Here is a 19346-nt window from a genome sequence, read left to right as displayed (position 1 = left end):
ACTGACCGTCTTCACAGGCCACACCAACTAACCCCGGGAATCTTGCAAAAACATACGACAAGGAAATAAAAACTATTTTTAATTCTTTTAATTATTAAAAATTAATGTTCCTGTGCTCCAGAATACCTGATATTAAAGGGTATGAAATTTTCAGTAATGATGCAACAACACTCATTGTCCTCCCACTCCATAAACGAGTGGTAATGACATCATCTCAGTAGCTCCTCCCCACAGGAAAAAAAACTGACAAAATTCTAGAACTCACTTTGAAGTTCAAGGTACCACTCTCATGCTGAAATAATACTGCCTTAAGCCAAAATGACTGATGGGAATGTGCTAGAGCCTTTAAGCAAAGGCAGACTTTTCTTGACTGGAGTGACTGTGTAATATGTTTACATGGATAATATAACTCAGTTACTTTTTCTTCTTTTACTGTTCTCATAAACACTAAATTTGATCAGTCTTCAAATCAGTTATTTGGAACCTTCATTTTTCCATCCTAAAAAAACTGTTTAATTCAAAATAAAGTCAATCATAACACACACACACACACACACACACCCCACATATGTATAACTAAGTGAATTTAAGGTACTTTTGAGATTAATTTTTTTTAACTGACTTTCCTCTCCTTCTGCCAACCCTCCTGTAATCCAATATGCTATAAGAATAATGCCACTGCTTACACACCTCCTTCTTCCTACACTTGAGAGTTTAAAGGTAAGGGGCAAGACAGGTTGGCAATGTTTTGATATAATGTGTTGCCATGGAAATGACTGGCTTGTTCCTTATGAAGCACCATGACCTCACTGCAAATGAAAAAGGAATAGGATGATTTCTGAGGATTCAACTCAGAGAAAAATTAATAGCTAGGAAAAAAAAAACCAAAAACTGAAGAGACAGTCTGGAAAACATTGCAATGTCAAGAGTTATACTGAAATATTTTCAAAGAACTTATAAAAGCCTGACCTCCAAAATAGGAACCCTGTAATCAAAAAGGAAGATATAATATTAATGTGAAGATAAACCATTCAAATAACATGGACCAGTGGTTTCTAAATAAATACATTACACCCTCAATCTTGATAGACTATGAGCAAAATCCTATGACTTTCTGTGGGTACATTATAAAATTAAACCCACGCCATACTTTTCCCTTCCTAGAAACAGCCTGCTTTTTTCTTTTTCATTTCTTTTTCTTTTCTTTTTTTTTTTTTTTTTTGGTGCCCCTGTTTATACAGCTTATCCCTTATCACACTGACAAGACTGGGAACCACACCAGATGGTCCCCCCAGACATAATTCTAACAGGTTTTTTGTGCAAACAAAAGATAAAGAAGGCTACAGCAATGATTTACTGATATCTAAAGTTGAAAACTGACAAAACACAAACTGCTTTTTTCTTACTGTTTGAACTGTTTATCCTTTAAACTACTAAGATAGATATGGCCAAAATTAAATATGATTTCAAACTACAAAACCAAATACCCAGCTTTAACTGCCATTAAGTTTTGTCTTTGAGTTACCAAAATGTCCTAAATCACATTTTTAAAAAACAATGTCTATCATTCCCTTTGTACTGGCAAAAGGGGAAGAAATTTGTAAATTTCTGACTTATAAATCTCACTTAGTCGCTGGCTATGAAATAAACTACTCATCTGGATTTTTCATAAGCAAAGAAAATGCATTTGAATTGAAAACTCCAGAATATTTTCCCCAAGAAGAGCTAAAGAATGAATTAACTGAACCAAATCTGGAATCTTGGCTGTAGAACTAAAGTCTATTCTATTTCAAAATAATGTACCAAGTGAATATAACACAAAACCAAATGGAAAGTGTCCCCCAAATTACTCATCCTTCAAAATTAAAGAGTGTTTACACACCATAAAACAGAAGCTCCCTCATGACAATCTAACTGCAAAGAGCACTGTTTTTACGGTATACCTGAAAATCCAGCAAAAGCCCCAAATGATAATATATAATGAAACTGACAAGCATCTGAAATAAACTACCCAGACATCAAGCAAAAATACACCAGACAGACCCACAGGGCTCTTGTAATGTAGGTCATGACTGTCAGACCATAGCAAAAACATGGTGACCCTTGATAAAAATTAACCTTGATTATATGTAATCATGCACATATTTTGCTCTCAGTAACCAGCCCTCTGAAGTAAGTCCATAAAGCTGCAAGAAGTGGATATCAGAGTTGGCTGGGAACTATTTTTCACCAAAGAAAATGTCTGTCTCGTCATCTATCTATGGAGGTATAGGGGTAGCTTCAAACAAAATAGTCCAAGACCTCTGGGGCCTCCAAACATCTTACTTTCTGAGAGATCTTACTGCTTCAACAAAATGCACTTACTCTATAGTGTGTTTGTACAGATGTCTAAGACTCCATAAAAACCTACACATGCATACGTTCTAGCTAAACTCCTTAACCTTCTAGAGGCAGAATATGTCTGTTTTTTTGTAGAAAAATTATAAAAGTAAGCAAATTAAAATCAGATCAGGAATAATAGGCCTGATCATATAATCTCTTACACCGTCTCTTTTTGTAGAAATCACTAACAAAGTCTCTGGGAGAGAGGTGGTGCTAAAATGCTGACTTTCCAGTTAATCCAAACTCATATAACCTCTTACGAAAACTTACAGGACAAAAATTCCCCACGCAGCAAAACAAAAAATGAGCATGTTCACATGGTACAGACACTTTATCCACAGCTAGTTAATTCAGGTAGTGACAGCATAATACTCAACGAGCCAGTGCTGTAAGTCTGAACCAGCCAGTCACACTGCCTTCTGCAGCCACAAGGCAGATGTTTACTTCTGCCAGCAGCCATCACACGTGAGAACGGAAAACAGGACCCAGTGAAAGACTGTGCTCAAATCAGTGCAAATCCACGACCACTGCAAGAGCGGTGGGTCACAAAGGTCACGTCTGTAGGGCATGCATCATTCAAGGGAAACAATAGGAGTTCTCTGCACAATGCTTCCAAATCCAATCTAAACCCACTGTACCAGGGGTAAAGCACATAGTTTTCTGATGTAGGAATATCCAAGATCCAGGACACTAAAACTGTATGAAGTGTAATCTAACAGTTGTTATTTGATGGTCTGTGCCCTAAACCAAATATTTTCTTTATTTCTGAACAGAAAATTAATTCTGTCGGACACAGAAGAAATCTAATTTTGACTTTTACAGAGAAAGTATGGCACTTATTATAACTCTAAGACTAAATAAAAAGCATCATGCTGATGTAAGAGATAAAATTTAAAATAAATGCAGCGTATTTTCTTTTAACACATATTAGGTTCACTTCCATCTGCCATCTTTTTGGAGGATGAAAAACTCCCTAGCTGAAATATGTTTGCTAATAAATATAACTTGAGATTTTTCTTTGAAATTAAGCTGTAAAAGTGTTATGAAAACTGTCTTGTTTGCAGACGGCGCCAATCACATACTATTCTCATTATGGTCACTATACACATATTCTTAATATATAAATAACAAACACTGACAAGCAAGGTAAAATCATAACAACATTGGATTCCACAATGGAAATTTTCAATCTGAAAAGGCAGGTCTAACATACTTTTCAAAAAACGCAAACAGGAAATGTGCAACAGTGAGTTGTGCAGTGTGGTCCTTAAAATCCTGAACTCACTAAATGTCATCATATTAGTAGGAAACTCTGGCTACAGGCTAATTTAATACTTAAATGTTAATATAATTTTCCCATTACTACATCGGCCATGAATGTTTTTTTAACCAATAAAAGGTTAGAAAACAGCACGTAAGGAAGAAAAGAAAAATCCTCCAGCAATATCCTTGATACATAAAGTCATAAATATGCATTATTTCCAGGCCTAGTTTATTAAAAATTACTATACTTTCAAAAATGTGTGATTTGAGCAGAAATAAAGGAAGGAACTAGGTTAATAAAAAAAAAATCTAAAAATAAGATAACTGAAATTAGGCTACTGTCTTGCCAGGCATGAATATATAAAACAGTGTAATTTTATTTAAAACATGCAAAGACTAAATCCTAAAATAATTAATTTCTTTAGCCACCGCAAGACAAGTGAGTCACAAAAATAGCAATGGATAAATCTTGTTATGAATACTATCATGTGGACCTGTATGTATGATAAATAAAGTATAAGAAAGCACGCAGCATTTCTATGTAAACTGCTTCTGAAGGATTATTATGGAATGCACACACTGACTAAACTTAAAGTGCTCGGGTTTTAAACATTAATTTACTTTGACTATGTGCATGTCAAAATGAAAGATTGCTGTCTGGATCCAGACATGGCGTATTAATATTGAACACAGGCATTCACTTCAGGTCAGTAGTCACTCCAAGTCGACTTCAGCAGGTGGTAAAAGTAATGTACTCATTAAAATGTATGTGTTACGAGGTTATCTCCACAAAACAGCTCTCAAATAGAGGTAGCCTTGAAACTGAAGCATTAGATATGCTAGAACCAACCTCTAATTGTCGTAAGTCTGGAGAAAATTGAACTTACCCTCGCTCCCTAATAACCAATAAGTTTAGTTGCTTTCGTCAGTATCTAGGGAAAAGTCAGAGTTTAAAATTCCACAAAGCTAACCTGGCTGCATCCAACAGAGTTAAATGCTCTTGAACCAACCTATACAGACTAGGGTATCATTTTAGATCCTGAAGCCAAATATGGGAGTTTTCTTCATTTTGGATGTCTCAGTGTATTTCTTAATTAAGTAGAAATTCACTCCTTTTGAGACGTCCCTGGTGGCACAGTGGTTAAGAATCTGCCTGCCAATGCAAGGGACACGGGTTCGAGCCCTGGTCCCGGAAGATCCCATATGACGTGGAGCAACTAAGCCTGTGGCCACAACTACTGAGCCTGCACTCTAGAGCCCGCGAGCCACAACTACTGAGCCCACGTGCCACAACTACTGAAGCCCGAGCACCTGGAGCCCGTGCTCCGCAACAAGAGAAGCCACTGCAATGAGAAGCCCACGCACCACTATGAAGAGCAGCCCCTGCTCGCCACAACTAGAGAAAGCCCATGTGCAGCAACGAAGACCCAATGCAGCCAGAAATAAATAAGATTAAATCTTAAAAAAAATTTACTCCTTTCATTTCAATTAACTCTATTCAAATTATTTTCCCCTTCTGTGAGATAATAAATTTCAGTTCTCCAGACTAAAGGCATAAAGCCCAAGACACTAGAGCTGACTCAAACCAAAGAGATTCCCCCCACCCCCGCCGCCCAAAAAAATTACATCTGACCTTCAACATATACAACAGTGTAACTACACCCAAAAAGCTCAAATACGTTTTTTTAAATTACTTTCCAACGTCAGGGATAAATCTTTTCCATTTATACCTGGCACACCTAAACTTAAACAAGATCATTCTCTTTCATTTCTCTCACTCCTAAGTCACCCAATTATTTCCACTAACAGATAACTCACTTCTTCATTTTAATAACCTTTTTAACGTATATAAACTATCGTCTTTACAAGTTGTTCTTTTTTCCCAAAAAAATACTGATCCATTTTGTATATAAGTAAGCAGACAGGGTCCCCAAATTTGTAATTAATCATTTCAAACTGCTTCATTTACTCATTATCCACCCAATTACTAGATAAGGGAAGAACGGGAAAAAGACAGGGGAAACAGAAGTCTTCTTACAAGGATGAGCCCGTATCTGCCTTGCTCACTGATGAATACACAGCACCACAGGCACACGATGAGTATCTAATGAATGAATGAATTTATAAAGAACCAGAGAGCACTGGAGTTCACCTCACTCATTTGAGATATAAGTAAACTGAAGGATTAAATGGCTTGGCTAAGATCACAAGGTAAGTTGGTCAGCTTTGCACAGAGTCTAACTCAACAGATGCTGCTTTAACGTTGAGTTTTTCTCGTTCTTTCTCACACCTTTAGCACTTATTCTTTAAGCTCAACACAACTCTTTCTAGACACTTATTACGTTTCCCTTTCGAGAAATATAGGTGGAAAGCAGTGCCTCCCCAATCAAGGGGCTAATAGTTCTAAGGATTTCCATAGCAGGAGAATATATTTGAGGGAATCTAAGATCTAATTGGAAGATAGAACAGGGAGACCAAAGGTAGAAAAAGAACCCATGGAAGCCCCTATCAATATCTGTAAATTTTACTACAGTCTAATAAAGACATTGCACCTTCTACAGTTTCATTCAAATGTGAGTAAACTTCTTTTGGCTTGCAGCAGATAAAATGCATTCTAAGAATGTGTCCAAACATTTGTAAGTCCAATAGATTCCTTTCTTACTGCAAAGGATTCCTATTTTGGGGGGTCCCAGGGGCCTTCCAGCACAGATCTCAGCTGCCTCCCAGCTCTCAGATACAAGATGATAAGCACTAGTGCCCCGAAGTATCCCTCTCTTCCAGGATGAAAGGTTAAAACCTCTACTTACGATCTATGAGCCATTCTTCTTCCTTTTTAATTGCCAACCCTCAATTCGTCTTTTCTAAATTATCTTAAAAAGCGGCGACTTAAATATACCTAAGGAAAAAATTCTAACAATCCTGAAAGATTATGTAAAAGTAAATATAATACAGTCTACTAGAAATTCACACAAAATAAAATCATACTGGGACTGGGGGAAAAGTCTTCAAATTTGGTGCCTAGTTTCATATTCAGATAAAGGATTTTTCCATCCTCCATAACACCTGTAGGTTTAAAAGGCAGAACACCAGAATTAAGCATTCTAGTGGCAGCCAGTCAATGCTAATTAGTATGACACGCTTAGACTTATCAGGTGGTCCATGACCTACCCCATAATGAAATCTAACTCACTCCAAACGTTCTTGACCAAAGTAAAAGCATTTCTTTGGCAGGTGGCAGAAGGAATGATGAGTCAGGAAGAAATACTCAACACAGGCCAGATGCCTTAAGGTATCACCAGTAGAAACAGGAAAATTACAAGAACCAATTGAGGAAACTAACAAAGAACAATGTGCCTATTCTGTTCAGTCACTTCAAGCAGGAAATCTGTACTTAAGGTGCCCACGAATCACAACATTTGTAAAGCACCTGACAAGGCCACTTACTATGGTCAGGCTCATAAAAGGGTCTCAAAAACTTATAAAAGACTACTTGATCTAGAAAAATGCTAAATTTAATTCTTTCAGGTGGTAAGAAATCATCGTTGGTTTACACCTAATAGTAAAGGCAACACAAATGAGAAACCGCCTCTGTACTCCATGGAATCACTCAGTAAATTTTACCTGTTTCTCATGAATGACATGAACATTGATATAAATTCATTCAATGAACACGAACCAAGTGCTTATTACAGGCCAAATATGGTAATAGGTACTAAGAATACAAGAAAAAAGGGCTCTCTCTGTACTCAAGTTCAGTCTTACAGGAGAGAAAGTTATGTAAACAAATAATTCCAGTAGAGTCTAATGAGTGCTACAAGCAGAGATAAAGATAATCTTGGTCGTAATAGTATGTTAAGGAAAAGCCTGCTTTGGAGGTGTGCTGGGGGAGATGGGATAAGGAGGAATGGAATGAGAAATGTTGGAGAAGGATTTCACACCTGATATTTCTTAACCTAATGCTGTACCTCTTTCAGAGTGAGAGAAAGGTGAAAAAACATGACCTGCCCACCCAACCCTCATATTTCTGCAACAGTCAAATGGGTTATTTCACAGGCAAGAATTAAAAAGTCAAAAAAAGATTTATGTATAACGGAATCACTTTGCTGTACATGTGAAACTAACACAATATTGTAAATCAACTCTAGTCCAATATAAAATATATTTTTTTAAAAAAGGAGAAAAGAAGCCAAAAAAGAGATAAGTAAGTTCACTAACAATCCATGTCACCTTTAAAGCAAGACCTCCAATCTTCCAACTTCTAATCCCTTATTCCTTCTATGAAATCACTCCATTCTGCCTCACTGGTTCCCCCCACCGGGGAGTATTATACATTACTTCAATATCCCATCCTCATTTCCTAATTAACAGTCACCATCAAGAAAAAGATGTGCAAGAGAGACATACATAAAACTAAAAGACATTTAAATAGATTAAAATAAATAAAACACATATTTAAATTAAATTTCATTAAGTTACCATTCATTTCAGAGACTCAAATTTAAAACATACATAATGGTGACTTTTCTTTATTAATACTTAATATAATAATAGCTAACATTTATCAACCATTTATTAATTTTCACAACAACCCTGTAACCCATTTTACAGACGAGGAATCACAGGCTCAGAGAGGTTTGAGAAATACTTACTCAGTTATGCCAAGTATGCTAATTTAAAAATTACCCCACGTTTTTCAAGCATTTGAGTTGATCAGTGTCTTTTAGATCAAGATAAGAACCAAAAATGGGGGACAACAATTTCAAGGCAAAGCTAAAGGGACATTACACTTTCAGATAAAGGGCTAAATATCAGAAGGAAAAAAAATCCCTCCAAGTATACTTTTTATAGAAAGAATAAAAATAAATTATGTCTATTTTGTAATTTCCTCCATTACTAATGCATGCTTAAAGAAACTGATTCTGAGATAAATTTTTCTTGTTCTTTTCCAGTCCTTGACATAGACGGGTGGGTGGTACTGTGGACTAACAAGCATATTCAACCAACACAGATGACTAAAATTTAAAAGCTATAACATATTAACATATCTAGGCCACACAGAAGGGTCATAAAGGTAAGATCACCAGCATAAATTAGCACATTATTATAAGGCGTCTAAACGAGCCAGACAAAATCTGCATGATAGATCTTCTTTTATACGAATATATAATGCTGATTGATTGGATTTTTTTTAATCCTAAGTATTTTAGGAAAATAATATTGCTTGTATAATATCACATTTTACTACTTCAGGTCCTACCCTGAGAAGCACATTTGCCATTATGGGGAGCCTGGGGAGGAGCAGGGGGTGGGGACCTGTTGAAAGCATTTTGGGGGCACTTAGCTGTCTTTCTCAGTTTCATGCTTTTTAAAAAAGTTATTCTGAGTGCATTTTTGCACTTTCTAATTTCCTTACAAAAATCCCTAAACACAAAGTCATTTAGGAAAATAATCTTTGTTATTTACCAAATCCCTAGAATTTTACATCTAGAAAAAGCCTAGGTTAAAAAACAGATCTGTTTCTTGCTAAATAATTAAAACACTCTATTAATCTCTACAATAAGAATATCCTAAGAGTATGGGCTCTGAAGTACTGTAGTGTCACAATGCTTTGCTTCAATTTTTCATACTATTCATAGCTCACAGAACAATTGTCAAATATTGGAAGAAAATGTCTAAGTGATAGTCTTTAGCTACTGAAACAGGTGCTGAATAATCAAATCCTCCTTTAATTATGCATTTTTAAGCAATTCAGACAAACCACATATGTATTATTATTGCTAACATCAACAAAAGCAGCAGTAAGAGTGAACATTTAAATATAAGCACATACACTCTCATGAACATAAAAGAACCCCTCTAACTGCCAATTGTGTCTTCACTTCCCCCAAACTACATACATTTAGTAACTGAGACAGTCACCTCAGAGTTATAAGGATGAGTTTTTAATGGAGGAAGACGTTAACTCTTTATTTCTAAGGATTAGTACCTTAAAAAGAGATACTTCAGAAAAAAATAACAAAAACTGAAATGTACAAGTTATGCTGACTTCAAACATTTTCTGCTTTTAAATAAAGGAAACAGTGGAAGCACACCTGAAATTATCTCAGATTTTTTTAATCTTACACCCAAAACAAGAGTCAAGCATTTTATATTAGTAACAGAAGCATTTTGTGCTGTTCTACATCCAGTAAAAATCACTGACAAATTCTGTTTATATTAAAAAACAACTACAGATAGCTTTTATTGGACATAAAAATATACTAATTGTATTATCTTCTGGGGTCATAAACTACGTTGGATGTAATATGCTCCATGAAAAAACAATCAGGGAGGTTTTCACCTAACTGTATGGGAAATGTATGCACCACATCCTTTATATAAATAATCCTCACTTCAAGTCAAATTCGTATTATCTAATTTTTGCATTCTTCACCTAGAGAAGCTATTCATAGAACCTAGATTCTCCTTTCATCTCACTACTGCCGGTAGGAAATTCAAGCAATGAAAGATTTTTTCTAAATTTTCAAAGGTACTTTTACCATAAAGTAACATTCCAGAATGGATAAACCTACGTGGTATGACCTAAAAGCCACACAAATCATTTATTTATGGCTGTTATGTTTTAATCACTGGATAGTTTTTAGAGGCTTAAAAAAATTAATGGGTTTTGCTATACAAAAGCAACTATGTTTTCCATGAAACATTAGCTGTCACATTAATACAAGGTTTTACCATTAATTATATTGGATTATACAGGAGTCTATGTCTACACGATGATTGTTAAATATCTGAATTTCCAAACCATTTCCAAAAAAAATGTAACCTGGTCCTAGTAAACCTTACATGAATTAAAAATCCATTTACAAAACAGAAAATTAAACATTAAAAAATATAACCTCAATTTAATAATACATTTGCAGATAAAACATGCAACACATTTTTCATCAAAAAGCAAAATATTATATATACGTAAACAGTGCCACCTTTTGGTACATTTAGGAAATGAGCTTCTAAATTGTACAAAAATATCTTTAAATGTGATGAGAGAGCAAAGCAAGAAATTAAAAAAACATCAGTTTACAATTTAATAAGATTAAGGTGTAATAAATGAGTTACTCATTTTAAAACATAAATATTTTCAAAAACTAAAACGTTACCTCATGTTTATATGTTTTCATTTCATTTTCATGAGGTTGGCAGAGCACCATTTCATTTCAAAGAAAACTGAGGCTCAGAAAATGTTAATGCCTGACTCAAATATCCCTCAGTTAAGAATGGTTGAATCATCAGTATCTTGAAATTGTTAGTTTTTAAATTTCAACATTAATTCTTCAATAAGATTTTACAAAATTTTATTTGTATAATGTTTTTTGTATATACTTGCAAGGAAAAGATATTTATGTTTAAATTACTACATGAAGAACATACAAACACTGACTACACTCTCACAGTTGTTTACATTTCACGAACACAAAAACTCTTCATCTAATACAGTATTCTTCCTACCTCTATGCTAAAAGAAAAAGCCTTCACTGAAAACTGCAAAGCCTTCTCTCATTTTTTTCCTCAGGAAAAAACAGCCCTTGTTTATGGCTTGCACGCAATTTGCAACTTACCTAAGACACAGATAAAAAGCTGCTACAAATGAGATGGAAATGATAAGCTTCAAATATTCTCCCTAAAGCTTCTTTGCCTTAATTTGATCTCCTATTTAGATGTCTGTATAGCATTTTCAATGTCTTCTACTTTTACCTCTTTCACTGATTTCCTGAATAGTTTTTATGAGACCATAACATAGTTATTCTAGAACACCCTCACAGCTCCCTTATTTTTGTAAGCTAGCTAATAACTCAGCTCTCACATGGAAAAAAGAAAATATTCTCAATGATTTTTGATTTATTTGTTACTATGGATTTTACTCAAAGTGCAGTCATCAAGTAGTTTTTCATGGAGCAGACTTCAAAATCAGTTAATATGTAATGAACCCATCCTAAATTACTGCACACTGCTACTCAATTAAAAAGAAAGAAAGAAGACAACAGCTGATAAGATGGTAGCTAAAATGGTTACTGAAAACACTGAAAGAGTAAAAGCAAAGAGCAAGCCAGAGGGATGGGCCAGGAGTACTACATCTTCTGTGAAACAGAACTCCACGATCAAACGCAATAATTAGACATTAACTCAGAAATGTTCATTAATTAGCCTCACCTCTTGTTCATAACATATTCAAGAAAAAGCACAGTACAAGACATAAAATTGGTAAACCTAGCCATTTCTAAAAATGATTCAGTGGGAAAGACTGAATATAAACATGCTAAGCATACATTTTTAAAGGATTCCCTTTCACCCCACAGCTCTTTTTTCATCACTGGGAGCGCTGGATGCACCCCCCTCAAGAGTAAACAACATTCTGGATCTTCTCTAGAGACTCCTGATTTCCCTCCCCTATTTCCGAATGGATGAAAATCCCACTTTGAAAGCCCTTAGTTTTAATTCTCTCTGCTTTTCTCCCTGAGCAGAAAGGGAAAAAAGAAGGAGGAAGTGCCACCCTCGTTGCCACCCTGTACTATGCCCCACCCTGTACTATGCCCCCTTACCAATCACTGCAAATAACTCATCTGAATACAAGCAATGCTCCAAGATCACTTCTCTCTCTGCAAATGCACAGGCATACACACAAATACATGGAAATATATATAACAGAATTTTATTATGTTTGAAGGAACATCAAAATTTCTAATACTGAATTCAATCCCATTAAATTGAAAGCAATTACTGCTTCCAATTTAATAAGAATGGATTAAATTAGATTTCTGATTCAATATAATTTGTAGTGTCCATGTCAGGTAAAGTGATAGTACGAGGATCTTATCTGAGACATGTCAGGACCGTGAAGACTGCACTTGACAGCCACTAAATAGGATTCTACTGAAAAACTCAAGGGACTCACACACATACCACATACCACATTTATTTAAACTTTAGAGTATACTTTAACTTGTATTCTTCTATAAAGAAAGAATAAAACGACTTCAATACATTATAGTCAAAATATTGTTTTTACTGGTTCACTAATGCACATGCAAAAAACACCTGAATTCCTATCGTGCGACAGGTACTGAGTTTGATGATGAAGATGGTAATACCAGGCACACATGGAACACGTTTGTACATAGTAATATTTAATCTTTAGAAAGGACTGCTGTAGTCATCTTCATTAAATAAATAAGGATACTGAAGCACAGAGGTATTGTCATTTGCCCAAAGTCATAAAGCTAATACATGGCAGTAGCTGGCTTTACAGTCTGGCTCAATATTAACAGCTGGCTACAGTCTGCTCTTAATCACTAAGCAACAGTGTCTCTGAGACGCCAAAGGTAAAGATGATTAAGAGAGAAGGAACTCACACACCATGGGAGAGAACATGTAAAAAGAAGATAAATTACCCTAAGACAGGAAGTAGCTGAGGTACCACCCTCTCCGTCTCTAAGCAGAGGAAGTAAGCTGAATGGCGGCAGTGCAACTGGAGATACAGCTGTACAAGCAGTTACAGCTAATGATCAGATTAGGTGATCAGAGGTATAGTCACAACACACATGCATACGCAAAAAGCCCTTAAATCACCCATATATATGACATACACGAATTTGTGTATATAACACAGTACAAGAATTCTTAGAAACTGTTAAATTTGAGAAGCACCAAGCTACAATGAAGGAATAACCAAAAGGAAAGTCTCTGCAGATGCCTGGACATTCAAATCATCCTGAATTAACCATCAAACATGTGTTTGATGCTGGTAAAGTGGGAATGAGTGGGAAATTTTAAAGTGCTGTAATTTACTCCATTCTCCTTTAATATGAAACCTCTTTAACCTTAATATATGTTCATAGATTTGGGGATTACTCAAGATGCACCTTATGTGAAGGTTAGTTTTTAGTTAAGTGTGAAAGCAATCTAATGGTAAAGGTATCAAATGTTTGTCCTCAGATTCAAAAACTCCCACTTTAGCATATGCTCTTCTGGGCAAAAGGACAATGACCGCATTCTACAACAAGCACAGTCAGGGCAACAGAGCAACGACGATGTCAAGCAGCAAGCAATGAGCGAATCATTTCACACGCAGTCTCCAGCATACGTGTGGTGGGCGGGTATCTGAGCCGGGTCATGCTGCCTCTGAAAAGGTCAATTTGTCTGACTCTTGTATAAGTACTACTAAAAAGTTTAAAGAGCAATGAATCAGAATAAAATAAAGTGTTAACTAATTTAATGACTTCTAATAATTTTATTAGAATACTATTTGTAACACAAAATTCACTTTTCATATTAAAGGCACAGATGCAGTTATCATGTAATGTAATACTGCCATCTACTGTCCAAGAGCTAAAAATACATCATGTCTTTAATCCAAACCAACTAGAATTTTAACAGCCAAAAAGAGCCAACATTATTTTACATGTTCCAGTGTCAACATCTGAAAAAAAGTTTTTTTCCTCAAAATCAGGGACAACAATGCAGAAAAACAGATTTTTAAGTGAAGCTTTCATGGTAATTACTCATCTGCCCATTTTCTTAAAAAATAAAATAAAGTTTAAACACAGGCTATTTCTAAATGAATTATCAAAAATAACTTTTACAAAATCTCAAAGGGCAATATGAATCATTAAGCAATTAAGCAAAAGTGAAGTATATGAAAATCCGTTAGTCTCTGTAAATTTGTCACTCATAAAAATTCTAAAATATTTTGAAGGGTGTACTTTAGGCAGAAAGATTCCAGATAAAGGTCTGAGGTGCAAGATGGAATGAAGAGTAAAGACAGGGACAAATATGTGGATGTGTTGAATTAAACACTGACCATATAAAATATTAGTAAGTCCTAGAAAAAAAAAATTCTAAAATATTTTTAAGTTGTTCAGTATCAGAATGCCAGCAATTTTGAAAAGACTGGTCATCTTAATACAACTGAGCACTCCAGAGCATTTATTCACAAAAATTACTGCAACTAATGTGAGTTGAAGTACTACCACTTACATGCTACAAGAAACGCAAACAAGAAGTTTAAGTGACCTGAAAAGGTCAGGCCAAAAGTGGAACAGGATGAAAAATGATCGAAAGTTCCTAGAGAAAAACGATTAAAAAAGATGAAGTTTTCCCGCATCTACCAGTGAGAAAATTGAGCTTAAAACTTTTATCAAAATAATGTGATTATCATGCAAGTTATTAACTATGACTGGGCATTCACTTTGACATAATACCAAGTTTAAAAAGTCAGGACCTGGAGCCAAAGTATTTTAGAATTCACAAGAGTGAACTAGATTTTCTCTTTATCTCTGTAAAAGGTGAAGAATCTAACGAACCATGCAAGTTCACTCTCAAACATAAGGAAAACATTGCTCAGGATTTAAGAACAAAATTAACACTACTTAATTTGTATGGATAACACACAATTTAGTACAGAATCAAAACTAGTGCCACTTAGTAGGCAGATGGTTGAAACACAGTTTTATGCTTCCTATCACAAGAGGAGATGCCTGTTGAGATGAAAAGACGAGATAAAAAAAAAAAAACAACTAAATGCTTCCATGCTCTATTTAAAGAAGAAAAAGAAAACTAGAATGTAGAGATCAGAAAAATCAGCATGTATCCTATTTTATGTCACAGTAATGAAGAGTCCCAACATATGAGTATCATACCACAATACTTGTTCATCAGATTTGGCCTCAAACGACCTGTGACCATTCAAACACTAAATATATTCTCAAGATATAAAGATCTGCCACCAATGAGGACAATGAAAATAACTGACCAACATTCAAAAAGAAATAATCCAAAAACAATAACCAAGGCAGCATTATTTGTGGGGGAGGGGGTTAGTCTATAAAAATTGCTCACTTGAAGAACACACTCATGAAATGTTTGTGTTCAAATCATACTTCTGTAAAAAGCCACTGTACCTACCAGGACAGTTTAACTGCTTTCCATAATACTAATTTAATTCTCTCATGCAAACAGGTATCTGAGTTTTAGAGAATGACATCATTTTTCCTCAGCAGGTTTCATTCTTTGAAATGAGAAGCAAGCAGGCATTATCTTATAAGTTATAAACCACCCTTTTCCTCAAAATAAAAAGGCTTTGAAAGAGGCAACGAACAAGCATTTACTTCTCTAAGTCTCTGTGAGGTCTTACTATGGAGTAATTATATTCCTAGATTCACACAGTTGGAAAAATAGCAATTTCAAGTATATATCTAATCTCTCTTCCCCAAATAGTAAAAATATCTACCATTGGTAACTGAGATTTCTGAATTTCTCTGTATACTGTTTTCAGTAACCTCTGTGTACATTATACATAATCTATTATATATCTCATTCTTATCAATTACAGAGTTAAACGAAAATATTTTTGGTCGACATGTGATTAATGAAATATTATAAACTATTAAGCAATAATAATTTTTATAAATTCCCATTATTCCACAATAACAAAAGAGACCACTGGCATAGGTATCCAGAAATCATTCATGTATCTAACCTAAATGAAAGACCTGTAGAGATTTCCTTATTAAATATTTTAACGAAGCTAATGTTTATATTTTCTGGGCCTATGGCATCTAGACAAGTAAGAAAGTGGTCCTATAGTCTACTGCATGCAAGCCAGACTAGAATTAAAACTGCTAAATTTCTGAAGTGGGTAAAATCACAGTATGTAAAATTAATACAAATACATATAAGTAATACAGGCATATAAAAGAAATAAACTACATTAACAAGAAAAATAAATTTCACATTCAAGTGATTAAGGAACCAATTTCCCTTTTTACTATTCCCAAATAAGAAATGAAAATTAGGTCTGCATAACAAAGTTTAATATTCTTGTATAAACACATCAAGACTTATTTTACATAGAAGAGTACTGTTATAATACTAAAAACCTGCTAATAGGCTAAAATGAATTAACATGTGTTAGATATTAAATATCACCTAGGATAAGTCAAGCTCTGAATTTTTTTAATATTTAGGAAGTTATCTTAAAGGCTATTTTCTTAATTTTCAAACTGTACCATCAGAATGTATTACGTACAGGCTAAATTATACAAAAATTACTAATGAACACAGAGAAGTAATTCTAAAAGCAGATTGAGTGTTTTTACCTGTTTTAAGACTGATTTTGCTGTCTAAAGAATGAGTTATCAGGACTTCCCTGGTGGCGCAGTGGTTAAGAATCCACCTGCCAATGCATGGGACACGGGTTTGAGCCCTGGTCCAGGAAGATCCCACATGCCATGGAGCAACTAAGCCCGTGCGCCACAACTACTGAGCCGGTGCTCTAGAGCCCACGAACCACAACTACCGAGCCCGCGTGCCACAACTACTGAAGCCCACGTGCCTAGAGCCCATGCTCCACAACAAAAGAAGCCACCGAAATAAGAAGCCTGCGCACCGCAAGGAAGAGCAGCCCCCGCTCACCTCAACTAGAGAAAGCCCGAGCGCAGCAACGACACCCCAATGCAACCCAAAATAAATAAATAAATAAAAATAAATTTTTTAAAAAAAGAATGAGTTATCAAAAACAGAGTTAATGACATACAATTATTTACTTATTGAAGGAAACAATGCTATGAAAGGAATAACTTTCCAATCTACCCTTCTCCTCACATCCATCTTGAAGCTAGGACGGGCCAACTACACATGCAAAGGCAATGTGCTATGTGACATAGACTAGTGGTCAAGAGCAATGTTTTGGAGCAACAGACTTTACCGCCCATGTGATTTAAAGTAAGAAACAACCTCTCCATTCTCACCTACATGAATGGATGCTAATATGTCCTTTTATCACAAGGACTAAGCATGATAACACATATAAAGCACTGGGCCATTCACTGCCTCTCACAAAGCATTCAAATTATGTTCCCATTTAATGTACATACAACAGAAACAGATACAGATGTATGTGCCAGTTCATATACATATATATTTCCTAACTCTGTCCACTGAGAGAACCTCGAAGCACTGATACTTCACAGTAGCAATAAGCACAACTAGTGCCCAGATCTCTGGTCTGGTTCTAAACACTATTCTCCTAATGAAAGGGGTCAGGATTCCTTGGAAAAGTGGTTGCTTCCAAGGCTGGGGAAGGGAAAATACAACACTAGAATATCTTGTGGTGCCAGAAAATAAGGAAGTGCTCAAGAAGGAATGGGGGCATGTTTGAAGGACACAGGAGCCAGTCTAAACAAGGTCCTATGGACAAAGTTGGAACAATACAAGAAACAAAATAAATAGGGCTTCCCTACTGGCGTAGTGGGTGAGAGTCCGCCTGCCGATGCAGGGGACATGGGTTCATGCCCTGGTCCGGGAAGATCCCACATGCCGCGGAGCAGCTGGGCCCGTGAGCCATGGCCGCTGAGCCTGCGCGTCCGGAGCCTGTGCTCCGCAACGGGAGAGGCCACAACAGTGAGAGGCCCGCGTACCGCAAAAAATAAATAAATAAGTAAATAATAAAATAAAATAAATAATGATAGCTCTGAACTATAACCTATAGAATAAAATAAGTGTCCATGAGTTCATACTGATATCAACAAATAAAATGGGGAGGAAAGGACAGCCCTTCCTTACAGAAGACTCTGATTAATAAATGTGGAAGAAAAGAAGAAAATAGAAAATCATCACTAGGCAAATATCACAGTAATAACTTGCAGACAAGATCCACCAACAGATACTAAAATTACCGAATACTAAAATTACCAGGCAAGAGGCTGAGGAGACACAGGATATTCATCAGTTACAATGAGAAAAATAGTAACTTTACTGTGGAGAAATCTGACAGACAAGGGGTAGTGTACTAACATCATGAAGCCCCCTGCCCGATGTGATGCACTGAGAAGGATATAATATCACTTCTGTGCTCGTCTTGCCAAAAATGCATAATTCCCTTACTCTAATCTAAGGTAATCATAATTACCTTACTCTATCAGACAAACCCAAGGTGAGGGACATTCTACAAAATAATCGATTTTCTTTCAGAAGTGTCAAAGTCATAAAAGATGAGAAAAAACTGAGCAATGTCACAGATTGGAGGAGACTAAGGAGACATTACAAATAAACATTAGGTGAGATCCTACATTGGATCCTGGAACATAAAAATGATGTAAATAGGAAACCTGACAAAATTCAAACAAGATTTGTAGTTTAGATAATAGTATTGTGCTAACACTAATTTCCCAATTTATTAATTATTCTACAATTATGTTAGATATTTAGATTAGGGGAACCTGGATAAAGGACATATACAAACTCTCAATTTTACTACTTTCCTGTAAGTCCGAACTTATTTCAAAATAAAATTTTTTTTTTAATATTATACATACACACACAGAGTCATCCCTAAGTATGTTCAGGGGATTGGTTCCAGGACCTGCGGCAGAGACCAAAATCCACATATCCTCAAGTGCCATAGCCAGCCCTCCATATCCGAGGGTTCCACATCCTAGGATTCAACCAACCACGGACTGTAAACATAACAGTGTATGGATTGAAAAAGGTCCCCGGATAAGTGGACCCACACAGCTCAAAGCTGTGTTGTTCAAGGGTCAGCTGTAGTTATCTAGACAACATATATTAGGTATCATTTTGTTTTCCCTTAAAATCATCAAATTATGCTAAAATGTCCTTTAGTTGCTGAAGTTAGAAAAGATATCTCT

General features: G+C 35.6%; 1 protein-coding gene across 5 annotated transcripts in view; it reads right to left on the bottom strand.

Moving 5' to 3' along the window:
- Nucleotides 1-19346, bottom strand: part of CDKAL1 (CDK5 regulatory subunit associated protein 1 like 1) — a 649567-nt gene that overhangs the window by 615675 nt on the left and 14546 nt on the right. The window lies entirely within an intron of this gene.

The sequence above is a fragment of the Monodon monoceros genome, unplaced genomic scaffold (genome assembly GCF_005190385.1).
Source record: "Monodon monoceros isolate NGI ecotype Baffin Bay Population unplaced genomic scaffold, NGI_Narwhal_1 Super_Scaffold_3, whole genome shotgun sequence".
Lineage (NCBI taxonomy): Eukaryota > Metazoa > Chordata > Mammalia > Artiodactyla > Monodontidae > Monodon > Monodon monoceros.
This window is presented reverse-complemented; position numbering and strand designations above follow the sequence as displayed.